General features: G+C 34.3%; 1 protein-coding gene across 9 annotated transcripts in view; it reads right to left on the reverse strand.

Annotated features, from left to right (window-relative positions):
* Nucleotides 1-15,334, reverse strand: part of TENM4 (teneurin transmembrane protein 4) — a 2,941,714-nt gene that overhangs the window by 2,666,188 nt on the left and 260,192 nt on the right. The gene's annotated exons all lie outside the window — the stretch shown is intronic.

Genomic DNA, 15,334 nt, shown 5'->3' on the forward strand with positions numbered 1-15,334 from the left:
TTTTCACTTAGGAAATTAATATAGTCATGGGAAAAACAGTATTAAATATATCAGTATATATTAATATTATTTTAATATATTATATAAACTGTATAAATCTATATTTATATATTCAACATACATTGATATACAATAAATATATTTATTGTTTTAGTATAAATATTTATATATTTATATAATATACACATATGTAATATGTAAAATATAAATATATTTTTTAGACCAGGATTTTTTTTATTCCTTGGTTTAAAATAGTTAATCAGAATTTTTTTAAAAGGCCTCTGTCTACTGGCTGGGGTCTCCCCTGTTTAGAGATTAGAACCCAGTTATCCTCTCTATGCAGCAGCATAATGAGATGGGCTGAGGCATAACCCCTGAGGGACAACTGCAGGGGCCCGGGCCTGCCACTCCTCTCTATCCCCAGTTTTTAGTGTGTGATGAAAAATATTGCTTTTTATCTTCTCTCCAGACCTAGGATTTAAAGAATATTTTAAATATATATAAAGAATCCGGTGAAAGCAAACTAACACAGTTCTTGCGAGAATTAAATAAGATAACATGTAAATGTGGTCCACATACTATAAGCTTTAAGCTGTGTCATGTTATAGTATTTTTTAAAAATTTAATCTATTGTATTTTGTAAGGGAGATCTCCAATGGCCAAGACCACTACTGGGATGAAACTTGGCAGGAATTTAGCTTGGTAATGTGTTTGGCATATTAAATGGCTTTTAATATTACTTATCTGAGAGTAGGATTATACAAGCCCCACTCTTACAAACCAAAGGTAGAACAAAATAGAAAAACATAGACCTGCATATGTTCAACTTGTAATCCTCAATTGAGACCGAAAATAAATACACAAGTTGCTTTATATATAATATGTTTACCTTTCTAGCAGCAAATGACTTCTGTCATATCCATACTAACAAAGTTTTCAGAGGTTTTTTTTTTTTAAGTAATTTAAAAATATAAGCTTTATTTACAATTAAGGGCTATCAGGTTGAATGCTTCTTCAGAGCACAATACTTTAAGATGTTTAAAATATATTTTTATATTTTGGTTTTTGACAGCTCCATTGTACTTTTTTCCATAGACAAATACTGAGTCATATTATCAACACCTCTTCACAAAATTTAGAATATTTAATATTCACTAAGCAAAAGTTCAAAGCTTTAGTAATTTGAAGCAATTCATTTACCGTAAAGTTATTATTCTCCTTTGGAAATTGCAACAAATGAGAAAATTTGCTTTTGAATAAATTAGTGAATCATTTTCTAAAACGTGTAGGAAACTCTTATGAAGAAAATTTTTTCTATGATAATGTAACAGAAACAAAAATAAAACCAAGAAATCACTTAATTTCATCTTTTTGTTTAAGAAAGCAATTATCCCATTCATAAAAAAAAAAGGGGGGGGGGGAAACAGTTTAAAGTGATGGAAAGAAAAAAAAAAGGAAACAAAACTGTCAATTCTGGTATCCCAGACAGTGAAATTTCAAGTATTCTGCTAAAGTATTCCACATTTCAACCACCCCTTGGGTTATGTTTCATTTCCCTGTTATTGTGGTCAAGATAATTCCATCATTTAGGTGACGGTTAAAATTTAAATGCTGACTCTCAATTTGGATTGCCCTCCAGGGTCCTGGCTACATAACCTCTGTAGTTTCACAAAACAGGTATTTAAAGGAAAAAAAAAGTATTTGCCTAAATTGGATTTTATGTAGGCACTGGGCCAACCTCTTCAAAGTAAGAACACCTTGTGATCATCTTAACACAAGTCAAGACCTTGATATTTTACCAAAACCTGCCATCTCAGCAGCTCACTGACCTTTGAAATCATTGCACAAAATGGAAAAGGAAGACTTCCTCCCAGTTGATGGAAGAGTGACATTTTTCCCTGCCATATTTTTAGTTATAAAGCAGTATTCCGAGGATAGCTCCTTTGTCTCTATCTCCCTTAAGCTCCATCTATGATGACTTGCCCTTGTAGTCTAAGCACCAGCAAAAGAAATTACTTCATGTGTTCATGTAACAATGCAGAGCCAAGTCAAGGAAGTGCTGAGTCCTCAGCTGGTAGGATCTAAAATCAGTCCTGCGTTCATCAGCGTAACATTCATGATGACAGAGGCTTTTCAAACCAGCTAAACTCCTCTCTCCCAGTTTCTCTGTGTTGTCATAATTTTTCTAGTAATGTGACTCCGACAACCACAAAAACATTACTTTTTACCTCACCCATGTGAAGTACCAGACCTTAGCCTAACCCTTGGCAGGCAAAATCTATCATAACAGGAATGATAAGACTTTCACCATGTGGTAATACTACATAGTTTCAGGCTCAGCCAGCTTAGATAACCTCTTGAAATTACAGTGCTAGGGACTAGGTTTCTCACTCATTTTCTCTACTTAATCAGTTGCCAACATTTGTATTCTTACGCTACTTTACCTCATATTTTGAGCTTTTCCCAGTAAATATGAATAAAATGATGTTATGATGTCATGATACCACCACCTCTTTGTTCCCTGAAATTATACAATTTCTATTATGCTCCCAGTATTTTCATTGACTGGAATAACCTCCAGTTATAGAACTTTTCCCCAAAGCACAGCAATTCAAAACACAGTTCAAATCCATCCTAGTCCATAGATTTTTATACTTTATTGGCTTCAATTCCGAATGAGAACTTTGAGATCCCGGCTCTGTTGACTTTCTCCCTCAAAGCTCTTGGCTTTTACTTTATGTTCCAGCAACATGAAGCCACTGGGCACAAAATGTACTTACCTCCTTATATCGGTGTTCCTGCTTGGGACATTTTCCTCAAAATCTGTGAGCACCTATTACCATTTTTTACAAATCATATTAGATATAACCTCTTCTAAGATGCCTACTCTGACTCTTAAGGTCTAAGGTCTTGCAGTAATTGTATGTGCTTGCTCGTTACCTCTCTGAAAGTTTTCTTAGTGAAAAATTTGAGGAGGTAGAAGATTGTGGTTATGGAAACAATTACCCATAGAGCTTAACAGAGGGGGAGGGGGGTCTATTACTTATGGGAAAAGAAGGAGGTTAGATCAAGGGATAGGAATGAGATAAAAATAAGAGAGTGCATTTACAGTAGAAGACAGATGACCAGAGACACTCATCTCTTAAGTAGTGATCACTGGTAATGGGATGCAAGTCATGATGAATGTAAATATCCATAATATGTTCCTGAAGTATCAGCACTTAGGAGGCCCCTAACACTTTACACAGTATCTGACACATAGAAGGTACTTAATACAGTTGACCCCTGAGGGGTTTGAACTATGAGGGTCCAGTTAAGACATTTTTTATTTTTCAATAGTAAATACTGCAATACTATGTGATCTGCAGTTGGATGTGAAATGGATATGGAGGAACTGCAGATACAGAGGGCTGGCTATAAATTATACAGAGATTTATCACCATATGGAGAGTTAGTGCCTCTAACCCCTGCAGTTGTTTAAGGGTCAATTGTATACTTATGGTGAATTGGAAATCATGCAGAAGAAAGAGATTTGCAATTTTATTAAGCTGCAGATGTAAATTCAAGCAGTAACAATGGGTATAATTACCCAAGGGGACCATGGTGAAATTCAGTGTTGACTGCTGGGAAAGGTAAGTAACATAAATGTCTATTTTAACATAGAGTAAGTTCCTAATGTACATATTAATATGCACTGGATGGATTACACCTTACCTAGAGATAGTCAAGTGTGTGTGTATACACACACACACGTGTATATATTTGCATTCACTGATGTAAAACAAATGGAAAGGTGATAGCTATAATGAAGAAATATGATTAACTTATTCAATTAACTTACATAAGTTATTCAGCACACATTCACTCTAAACTTGCCATGAGACAAGCAGTTTGGGCCTGCAGAGTCAGCATCACCTGGTGACGGACTAAAAATACCAATACTCTGACCCAACCTCAGAGCTAATGAGTCAGAAATTAGAACTGGAGTTCAGCCTTCTAAATGTATAATTTAAATGTATTCTTATACCTTGTCAAATAAGCACTTCCCTGTGTGCACCTTAGATGCTTGCTCAATTCCATTTGGAGACTATGTGATGTACTCTAGGACAACCTCCTCATTCTCACACTGCTGCAGGAAAACATCTATACCATCACTGACAAGTGATTTTTGTAATTTTTGAAAACATTTAAGTGATGCAGAGCTGATTCTTCCATAGGAACCATCCCTTGTTCCAATATTATTGATTGTATAAAGTTCTTCCATTTTTTTAAACTGATGTTTGATTCTAAGGAACTCCTGCTTTTACATACTTCCAAGTGTAACCATGGAAAGGTTATTTAATTTCTCAGAGTCCCTCAGGATGCCGTAATAAATCAGAGGATGGATATCTAGTCAACTGTGGAGGATGATTTGTGCTTCTAAATTCCTCAGCACAAGATACCTATTTTTTAACCCCATGTGGAACTAAACCTTTAAATGAAACATATACACACACTTGGAGTAAGAAACCATGTATCAGTAAGAATGTCATTTATTTACCATGTAAACATATCATCTTTAATTTTTTATCTTTTATCCTCTTAATTCATGTTAACTCTTTAAAATGATTGTGCAAAATCTGTTTCTATGTACATATGCATTTATAAATATAGATCTATGCTAAAATTTTCATCTTTCTGAATTAACTGCATGTAAATATTTGTGTACCGTATTTCCTATTTATAGTCAACGTACATGAAAACAACAGCTGCCTTAGAAAAATAAAAGAACCAGGGTATAGCTAAGCAACCATGGGCATTTCGTGGTGAAATAAATGTGTTTGATTGAAAGCAACTCCGCAGATTGAAATGGTAATAGAAGATCATCTATGAGCATGTTGCTCCTCCTTCAAGGACAATCAGATTTCAGATTTAATTAACTATAGTCTCCAACTGTATTCAATTAAAATTACAGTAATAAGCTTGAAAACTACCAGACTTCCATGATCCTCACAGTGCACATACAAAGAACTGATCTATTAGTATGCAAATGAGTGACGGAACCTAAATTGTATTTATAGACTAACCTGATCAATCAACACGAGTATTAAACAATTATACATTCATTTTAACTTCATCGAACCCCTATTTGCTTTGTATGTTTTACTGACTTTAAATCAGTCTTTGTAAGCCTGTTAAAGTGGACTATAAAGAGATATGGCCTAATGTTTTTCTAAAAATGAGATTAAGCCTAATGCAGGGGATGTACATAGTATAATTGCAATGCTATTTCTGTTAAACTGGTCAGTAGCAGATTAGTTTTCATGCTAGAAACTAAAACATTTCTACTTGTTGAATCTTGATTGATTTCTTTAATTCATTTGTATTTAAACTCCATCTTTTAAAATTGTTTATTAAATGATCTTTTAAAATGTGTATGATTAAACAATACCTTTCAAATGGTGTGAAGTGAAAATTAAGTTGTTCTCCCCCCTTTAGATCTTTCACCTCAATCCTTTGTTAATAGATTTTAGTATTCTTCAAAGTATTTTTTGTTCCCATCCTTTTCCCCTTTGTAGAACACAGTAGACAATTAAACTTTAAGAATCCAAAACAAACTTGAGAATCCGAAATGTGAAGTTACTGGGTTAAAATGTCTATGCATCTTAAACTTTGATAGAAACTGAAGACTTGTCCTCAGATCCTAACAGTTTTAAAATATGATTGATAGACCCTCCAAAATTCATAATCTCCGTTACTCATTTCTCCTCACCACAATTTATTCTAAATAAACACAGAGTATCAGCTTCTTTTAAAAAAATAGTAAGTCTGGTCTTCAAACAGTTACTAGACAAGTCCTTTTTCGCCAGTGTCCCCATGTCCTCTCATAAGCATATCATCTAGGTAAAAAATGTCATGTCTGTCAGGGAAGCATGGCTTCAACACATAAACACTAAGCCTCTTTCCAATCAAATTGTCACACCTTATCCCCTTGCTCCAAAGGTGTTAAACCAAATCACAATTCTGCCAACAGTGAGTACGAGTGCTTATTTATCCACAACCTTGTCACCACTGCCTTTTCTCCAATGTGTTAATATTTGCCCATGTGTCAAGAAAAGTAAAGGTGTCTCATTATTATTTTATTTGGCATTTATTTCATTACGAAAGTGACTAAGTAGCCCACCTATTTCATTAAAACTTCGGATTACTTTATAAACTTATCTATCATTCATTGAAAGGCTAATTATTTTTATTATTGATTCAATAGTATTATATGACTTCAGAAGTCAGCACCCCAGGCCAATTGGTTTGTAAGCAAGTTTTTTATTTATTTATTTTTTTATTGAAAAGCTTATAGGCAAGTTCCTAAGTGGGTAGACAGGTGAAAAAGCAGACAAGTCACTAGGCTGGCAACATGATAGGAAAAGAACCAAAGTATAGCCCAACTCTTGAAAAAGGGAAAAATAGAGTAAAAAGTTCATTAACCTTATGCAAAATATTACACACCATGCTAGATGATTTTCCTGCCTAGACCTTTTAAGGTAGAATTTAGTGCTGTAGCTTTTACAGGGGGAAGAAATGGAAGCTCAGAAATGCTTTTCATCTAGTTAATAATGGAGGGAGAATGTAAACCCTAAATCTGTCTCTTTTCATGACTGTGATTCTTTTCCACAGTACCATACTTACTTTTATTTACATGAAGATCTGGTGAGAATCAGAAATAAGTTCAGGAACAATTATAACTATAGAGTTTGGTAGAATTCTAAGAAGGAGTAGTGGAGGAGGGAGAGAAGGAAGGGGCCAGATAGAGAAGGTGAAGTGAAGGGGGAAGAGGAGAAAGAGGGGTGGTGAGAGGGAGACAAGGAGTAGGAAAGAGACAAGAGCAAGAGACAGAACTTTTGGGGTTAGTAGATGCAAACTATTATATTTAGAATGGATGCACAATGAGACCTTACTATATTCAGGGATATACAGTACACTGAATATGGGGATATACTGTATACGGGGATACAGGGAACTATATCCAATCTCTTGGGATAGAACATGATGGAAGAGAATATGAGAAAAATAATGTATATATTTGTATGTCTGGGTCACTTTGCTATACAGCAGAAATTGGAACATTGTAAATCAACTTGAATAAAATGAGACAAATTTTTTAAAAAGAAAGAGTGAGCTCTTTTGTGTTTTGAATGTGGGAAATTGTGCATAGGCTCCTTCTACACAATGGGTTAAGAAAGGTCATTTGACTCAGAATCGGACACCTTGACTTCATGAACTGTGCTCCAAACTCTCCCTTTTTTGGCAGATTCAGCATCTGCCTCGTTCATTCATATCCAACGATTTCATTGCATTTGTTCTTCATATAGGTGTAGATTGTACAATAGTTTATATTCTCCCTGAATGTGAGTTCATTGTCAATGATTTAATGTGTCGGGAGACGGAAAATTGTATTGGCAGACTGTTACTAAACTTAATTGCTCACCAGATTCAACCCCAATCAATTAACCACAGCATTAGACAACATAAATTCTGGATTAGCCTCTATGAAAAAGGTTGCTAGTCCTGTTTCTTCTCAATTAACAACCTCACTCATTTCGTTTACTAAGCAGAGCCAAAGACAGTAAGGCTGTGTTAATTTACAATAACCATGCTTTATATTTATATGGCAACTACCATTTTCAAAGCACTTTTGTATCTACTAACTCAATTCAGCTCCATCATTCAATAACTCAATAATCAAAGCAAGCAACATTCTTGCCACTTTTCAAGTCAGTAAAGTGAGACTTGGAGAGGTCAATGCCTTACCCAATATGACATGCTTAGGAAGTTTCAGATGTCAGACATGGCATATAATCCTTGGGGGTCAGCATCTGTAGACATTTTTTTCAGAAAACTCCTCAGTATAATACATGAAGAAGCCAAGGCTAGGGAAACGTCAATAATTTGTCCAAAGTCACACAACCAGAAACTGGCAAAACTGGGAAGTGAAATACCTTCTTGTCACTTGACACAGTACAATAGTCAAATGATACTCAAACTCCTCACCTTTAGAAATAATGCAAAAATCAAAGACATAGTGGAGAAATTATGTTTTCATATTGTCTACCAAGTCTATTATAACTCATCTTGCTCTTGTGATACCTAAAAGTGTTAGGTAGTATCTACAAAATGTCAAAAGTAACAGTAAAATTAAAAATTTAACCATTTGTTTCATCAAGATAATGTAAAATAAAATATATTTTGGTGTGTTTTTCTCTGAACAAAAATTCCTTAAATTCTTCATTCTAAGCCCTGTTCTTTTATACCTTAATTTCTATACCCATGACAATTACTTCCTATCCTTATCTCACTCCCCTCCTATGCCACAGCCAGCAGCCTGGACTTAGGCATTGTCAGTCACTCTGCCATCTTCCCAGCCAGGCAGCCTTACTTACTTTCAGTTCATTCTAGAACATGTTGCTTTTTTCTACTCCTTTCAGCTTTTCCACTCAACACTCATTCTTACTCTGTGAGCTGTGCCCATCTTCATTTGTCTTACATCTAATTTTGGAAACTTGTCATTGCTCACTTATTCTAGTTATGTCAGCTCAGACTGACCAGTTCATGTTGATATTTCCTATTTCAAAACACCTAAATCACATCCCTGCTGGTGAAAATTAAAAGTGTGACTAAAAATAAGATAGCACTGATGGTCTTCTAAGCACCATTCAGAGAACTCTGTTATTCACTATAAACAGTTTTTTCTTTTTTTTCTTTTCAGGGCCACACCTGTGGTGTATGTAAGTTCCCAGGCTAGGGAGAGAATCAGAGCTGCAGATGCCAGTCCACACCACGGCAACTCTGGATCTGAGCCACAGCTACAACCTACATCACTGCCACAGCTTGTGACAACACCAGATCCTTAACCCACTGAGTGAGGCCAGGAATCAAACCCACATCCTCATGGATATGAGTTAAGTTCATAACTGCTGAGTCACAACAGGAACTCCCATAAACAGAACCAGAAAAGTTAAATGAGTTGGCTAGGTCCATTAATTTAGAGAGCTAGCATTAGAAACCAGATTAAAATACTACTACTACTAAAAATAATAAGGTTAACAAAGATTACTGTTAAAGTTTTCTATTCCAGAGAATGCTAAGAGATTTACACATATTATTTTATAGGCACAATAACAATAATCATAAATAAAATTAACTCCTCTTTTCACATAAATAAGACACAAAGTAGTATAATACTCCAAGTTTTATAACTTGTATGTAGTCAAGCTTGAACTTGAACCAAACCAAATGATTTTATAGCTCTTGAACTTTTAATCCTGTTTCTATACTTCAAAGAACACATATGCAGCAGCACACCATGATTTATTATCAAGTTTATTATCTGCTTGACTAATACATTCTGTCACACTTTCCTGAAGATGGAAAAGCCTTGACTTTTTATAGTTGAAAATTGTGTTGGAAGTCAGAAATGTTCCTAAAATGGAACTAATTTATGGATCACTTATAAGTGCTAAGCCATACATACATACATACATACGATCTTAAATCACCTATCCTGTGATATAATTTTGAGTATCCAAATTTTATAAATTGGGAAACCAAGGCTTATAATCACACAGTAATAAGTGATCAAACCAGAATCTAAATCTTGTTCTACTGCTTTCAAAGCCCTTGTTAACCATATTTCTATCTCTTTTATTAATATGTGGTCATAATATTGTAGGTAATTGATGTATACTTGACAGGGAACTTCAATAGGATTTTGTTGAAACCGAAGAATCTTTTTTATAGGTTAACATTTTCTTAAGCACAAATCATAGAAAATTGTGGAAAAAGCCTTTCCTCCACCATGATTTGTATTTGGTATTCATGAAAAATCCTACTAGTATAAAATTCTAATCATTTTATTATGTACTTAGAAATTTACTTATTTTGAAAATAAATTATACAACATTAAAACTCTCTAATCAATGAGGGGACTATGGCCATTATATGCCCAGCAGCCCGAGGGACATCGGATATTGGAGACAGTGTTTGATCCTCAATTTTATTTTACTCATTTTTAAAAAATTTTTGGCCATGCGCCAGGCATGTGGAAGCTCTCAGGCCAGGGACTGAGCCCATGCAGTAGTAGCAGCCATCCAAGCCACAGCAGTGACACCTTAACCCGCTGTGCCACAAAAGAACTCTTTGACCCTCTATTTTAAACTCTTTACTGTGTGCTCACCAGTTTTTATTTTCCTTCCACTTTTGATATAATGTAAAATGTGTCAGTTAACCATGTCCACAAAATGCTACATAGCAAATCACTCCAAAACTCAGTGGCTCAAAGCAACAATCATTTATCTTTAATGATCTACAGAGTGCCTGGTGGCAGCTGCTCCAATGTGAGCTTTTCTACCGCAAATGCCTTCCACAAGTTTCTTATCCACCTTCTGGAAGGAGCAGGCTTGCATACCCATGTTTGTTGATGGCAGAGGCGCATGCAGGAGCAAACTCAATTTTGCCAGTGCTTTGTCTGCACCATATTTAACATCCCATTGGCTAAAGCAAATCATAGGAGTGAGGTACTATACTACACAAATAATTGAGGACACTAAAACTAACTTTCCAAATGGCACAGACTGGGAGAGGGATGGAGAATCATGCTCAGGAAAGCAATTTACCATAGAAGAGGATAAGCATTTTTACTTCAATGGTTCTCCAACTGAAGTATGAATCAAGAACACCTAGAAGTTTGCCAAAACGACAAATTTTGAGCTACTTCCAGAGTTTAAATTTCTTTCAATATGTATCTAACCTAGTGCCCTAGTGACTCTAAGGCAAGGGGTCCATACTTTGAAAAATGTTTTCCTATATATGGCCTTTTGATAATTTGCACAGAACTTGTTGGATTCAATGTACTAACCCAAGAACTATTCCCCTAAAAATGTCACATCTGTGACTCGGCAATCAAAAACTTAGTTTTCTGCTCTAGCTCCAGAGAAAACCCATTATTAAAATTCTTGTATAACAGATTTGTTAATGCTGCTATGGTATTCTGATACCATACCAAGCACAAGAGTTGGTTACACATGACGTGGTAATTGCCAATATCAAAAGAATTATCCAGTGCAAACCTAATTAGGCGCTTGAGCAATGAGATGTGACAGAATTACCTATGTGAGGTAATCTATTGACATTACCTATGTGAGGTAATCTACTGACAAATAGATCTCTGTTTTTCCCTTGTTCTGAAGCTTTGCTTGTATAAAAACCTTAAGTTCTCTATTGCATTGATAATGAAGACAAACTAACGAGACAAAGTAGAATTTGCGTATGGAACGGTGCTCAAACTTCTTCAAAATTATTTCCAAAGCTCTCTCTTTCAACATCCTCTTTTGATTCTATCATTTCATAAGGAAGTACACACTATATCTTTAATGCTTTGTATCTGTTAGACTTTCCTACAAAGAAAGGCTGATTTTTTTCTTTTTAACGAAGAGTCAACAGAGGTGGTGTGAATTAGTGATGAGCACTGGGGTTGACACAGCTCTATAAAGATAAAGGAGAGGAACTACAATGCGCTGGAGGTCTCTTCCACAAAAATACTCAAAACTAAACATCCTGATACTACCTGAACAGAAAGAGGTAATTTTAATCTTCTGTTTTCAGGATGTTTTGTTATCTCTTGTTTTTTTTCCTGTTTTCTGAAAACTGTTTCTAAGATATTTGTTATGGAGACATTAGTGACAATTATGTCTTCATTTCAAATTGTGATGGCACTTGAGAATGATAAAATGCACTTGTTTCGTTATACACTTTTTAATCCTAACCTAATCCATCTAATATTAATATGGCCATCTCTGCTTTTTTTCCCTCTTTTCTTTGAATTTCTCTACCATAAAGTAGACAAATGTTATGTTGGAAAAATATTTGTGGAGGTCCTATCTAGTATATTCTTTTCATGCCTGTCATTGCTTCTGAGCTATTTTACAATGCTATAATTTTAAGAAAACTAATCACAATGCAAATGACCCATTTATAGCAAGCAAAAAAAACAAACAAACCCATATTCAGTGAAAATGGAATGTATTATTTTCTTGTAGACATTGATCAGCTTTGCATCTACATATAAATGCATTTTGATATTCCCAATTGCCTATGCATGCGTATGTGTACTTTTTGAAATCTACTTTGAAGAAATTAGAAATTATAAATATCACATTGGTTCCCTTGTTAATGAGTTAAATACTTTTGATATGTGTTTATTTAATATAAGTACATCATAAACAATTTTCTTTTTTCTTTTTTTTTTTTTTTTGTCTTTTTTGTCTTTTGAGGGCCGCACCATGGCATACGGAGGTTCCCAGACTAGGGGTCTAATCAGAGCTGTCACCTCTCTCCTACACCACAGTAATGCCAGATCTGAGCCATGTCTGCAACCTATACTACAGCTCATGGCAACGCCACATCCTTAACCCACTGAGAGAGGCCAAGGATCAAACCCGTAACCTCAGTTATTGGTCTGATGTGACATGACAAGAACTCCATAAACAGTTTTCTTAATCACTTTTATTTCCAATCTTTCTGAATCATGTTGTTCCAACTCTATTTCTTTGACACAGTATTTATTTGGCTTTTGCTTTTGGACTTGGGCTGTCTTTTCATTTACATTTACATTTTAATATAAATGATATTTGTTGAATTTTATGTATGATATTCTAACATACACTTCTTAGTGTATTTTAAAATGTTTTTCTTTTCTTTTTCTGTTTGTCTTTTTTTTTTTTTTTTTTTTTTTTTTTGCTTTTTAGGGCCACACCTGCAACATATGGAAATTCCCAGGCTAGGGGTTGAATGGGAGCTGCAGCTGCTGGCCTAGACCACAGCCACAGCCACAGCAATGCAGGATCCAAGCCATGTCTGTGACTTACATCACAGCTCAAGGCTTTGCCAGATCCCTGGCTCAATGAACTAGACGAGGGATTCAAACCCACATCCTCATGGATACTAGTTGGGTTTGTTTTCACTGCACAACAATGGGAACTTCCTATCAAATCTTTTAACAGCGTTGTCTCTTCCTAAAGATTTACCCTCTATCTTGTTTGAGTGGAATGTAAGTAATTTCTTCAGGAACACCTAATATGGATAACATGCCTTGAGAACGAGAGGGAAAACAAGAGTCCTTAAACATGCTAAAAAAAAAAATTCCCACCCCGCTTATTTTAGGAGAAATGCTGAGAAAAGTCAAACTGAGAAAACATTTTTCATCTATAATGTTCGCAAAAATCTAAGTTCAACAAAGAACACAAATTGGGAAAAGTCAGATCTTCATATATTGTTGATGTGAGTTCAAAATAATGAACCTTCTAAAAGGCAATCTGTAAATATCTGTCAAAATTACAAATGCCTTTAATATTCGACCTAGCAATCTCGCCTCCTATCTTAAAAAATACCCTCACGTTATTTGACATATGTACATACTGTATATCACAGCATTATTTTCAAATAAGAAAATAACAGGCACAAAACAAATATTCATCAATAGAAGATTAGTTAATCCAAGGGGTATGCGTACCATGCAACACTGGGCTTATCTTACAAAATGGAAAAGCTCTTTATGTATTGATAAGGGCAGAGGGGAAACCCAAAACTCAAGGATAAATGCCAAGAAAAAAAAGTAAATTACAGTATGGGATATATAATAAGTAATATATCATAAGTAAAAGGTAGACAATATTAATATGCACTCATTTACTGGCATCTACTTAAGGAATCATTAGAAGGATATACAAGGAAAAACTTCAAAACAATTACTAAGAGACTGAGAAAAGCCTTAATGGGCAGGATAGAGGCAATGAAACACCTATTGGTTAATAATAATTGTAACATTTTAATTAGAGTAATATTTTAATCTGTAATTTAATAGTAATATTTTAATATCTTATTTTAATTAGAGTAATATTTAAATATATATCAACTAGTAGAGCACTATCCAGATGGGAGCATTAACCCATCTATAGGTGCATGGAAAATCATATTAGATTCTGACCATAAACAACCCATATGACAATGCTGCAAAGTAAAAACTGAATAGTAGCCCTTGTTGCGAATGTTGAAATTTATAACTTATATTATTCTCCAAAACAATATAATTTTTAAGTTTAAATATGACTAAAACAAAGCATATAATCATATATCTTAAAGTCTCATAGCTAGGGCACACACAATAAAATGAACCATTTTACATTTTCATGAATATCATGGGCTTAAGTAAGAAAATATAGTAATTTGCTACATTCTTAAAATATTCTTTCAGTTTACACAATACTCTAGATTTTTCTAAGGCATAATTTCTAAGACTATATAACAAGTTCTTACGACTCTTACAAAACTTCTCATAAAAATTTCCAAAATCAAATATATTTCTAAGTACTATATGTTATACCCTTAGAGAAAATAAAAAACTACTGGCATATTAAAGGCTCTAAGGATTACTGTACTAAATAAATGAATTAAAATGGTTTGAGCTGTCTTCTTAATAAATTATATATCCATAGAATTATTTACTCCCATGACAGTATTTTATTAAAAATTATGTTTGATGTGGTTTGCTAATTTTTCTAACTACACTTACATATTTAATCAGGACTTTGCTATCAATTTGGCACTGATTATGACCTGGTAGCAGGGATGTCCATCATTTATGCCAGTAACTATACTCTTGAATGTTTCTGTGTTTATCAAATTTAAACTAATTCAGTCATTTTAAATTTAAATTTTTGGAAATGGCTTACTAGATAACAATTGCCTAAATGACATATCTTAAAAATAACCATTCTACAGCTCCTCTGCTGCCTCAACTTTATTTTCAAAATAAACAATAAGCAAAAAAAAAAAAAAAAGTCTAGAGTTAAAGACAATGTAACAGAAAATATTTAGAGTTTGATTCTAGACATATTTGGTTTTTAATCTTGCATCTGCTATTTATAAGTGATAGGAAAATGATCAACTAGCTTTTCCTCATTTTGATTTTCTCATCCATAAACACATGGATATGCAACTTGCATGACTATTGTCAGAATTTCACAAAATGTGTGTTAATTGCTTGATACAAGGACTCATGTCATGAGAATCAAGTTAGATTTCTCCCTCCTTCTCTGGAAATATAAGCAAGAATGAGTCATTCCTTATTAATTTGTGATTCATCCACAGAATATATACAAAGTTGTTAGAAGAGTGCACTAGTGGAAACAAACTGGCTCGAATTTAAAGCGGGGAAAAACAATTCAAAAGGAAAAGATGACTAGAGGTCTATGGGCAAAGAATATGCTAACAAAACTTCTCGGCTACAAATACGGACAATTTC

Source organism: Sus scrofa, chromosome 9 (genome assembly GCF_054392235.1).
Source record: "Sus scrofa isolate SSC_HxYL_T2T_F1_AM1 chromosome 9, Sscrofa_HxYL_maternal_Yorkshire_Landrace_v2.0, whole genome shotgun sequence".
NCBI lineage: Eukaryota > Metazoa > Chordata > Mammalia > Artiodactyla > Suidae > Sus > Sus scrofa.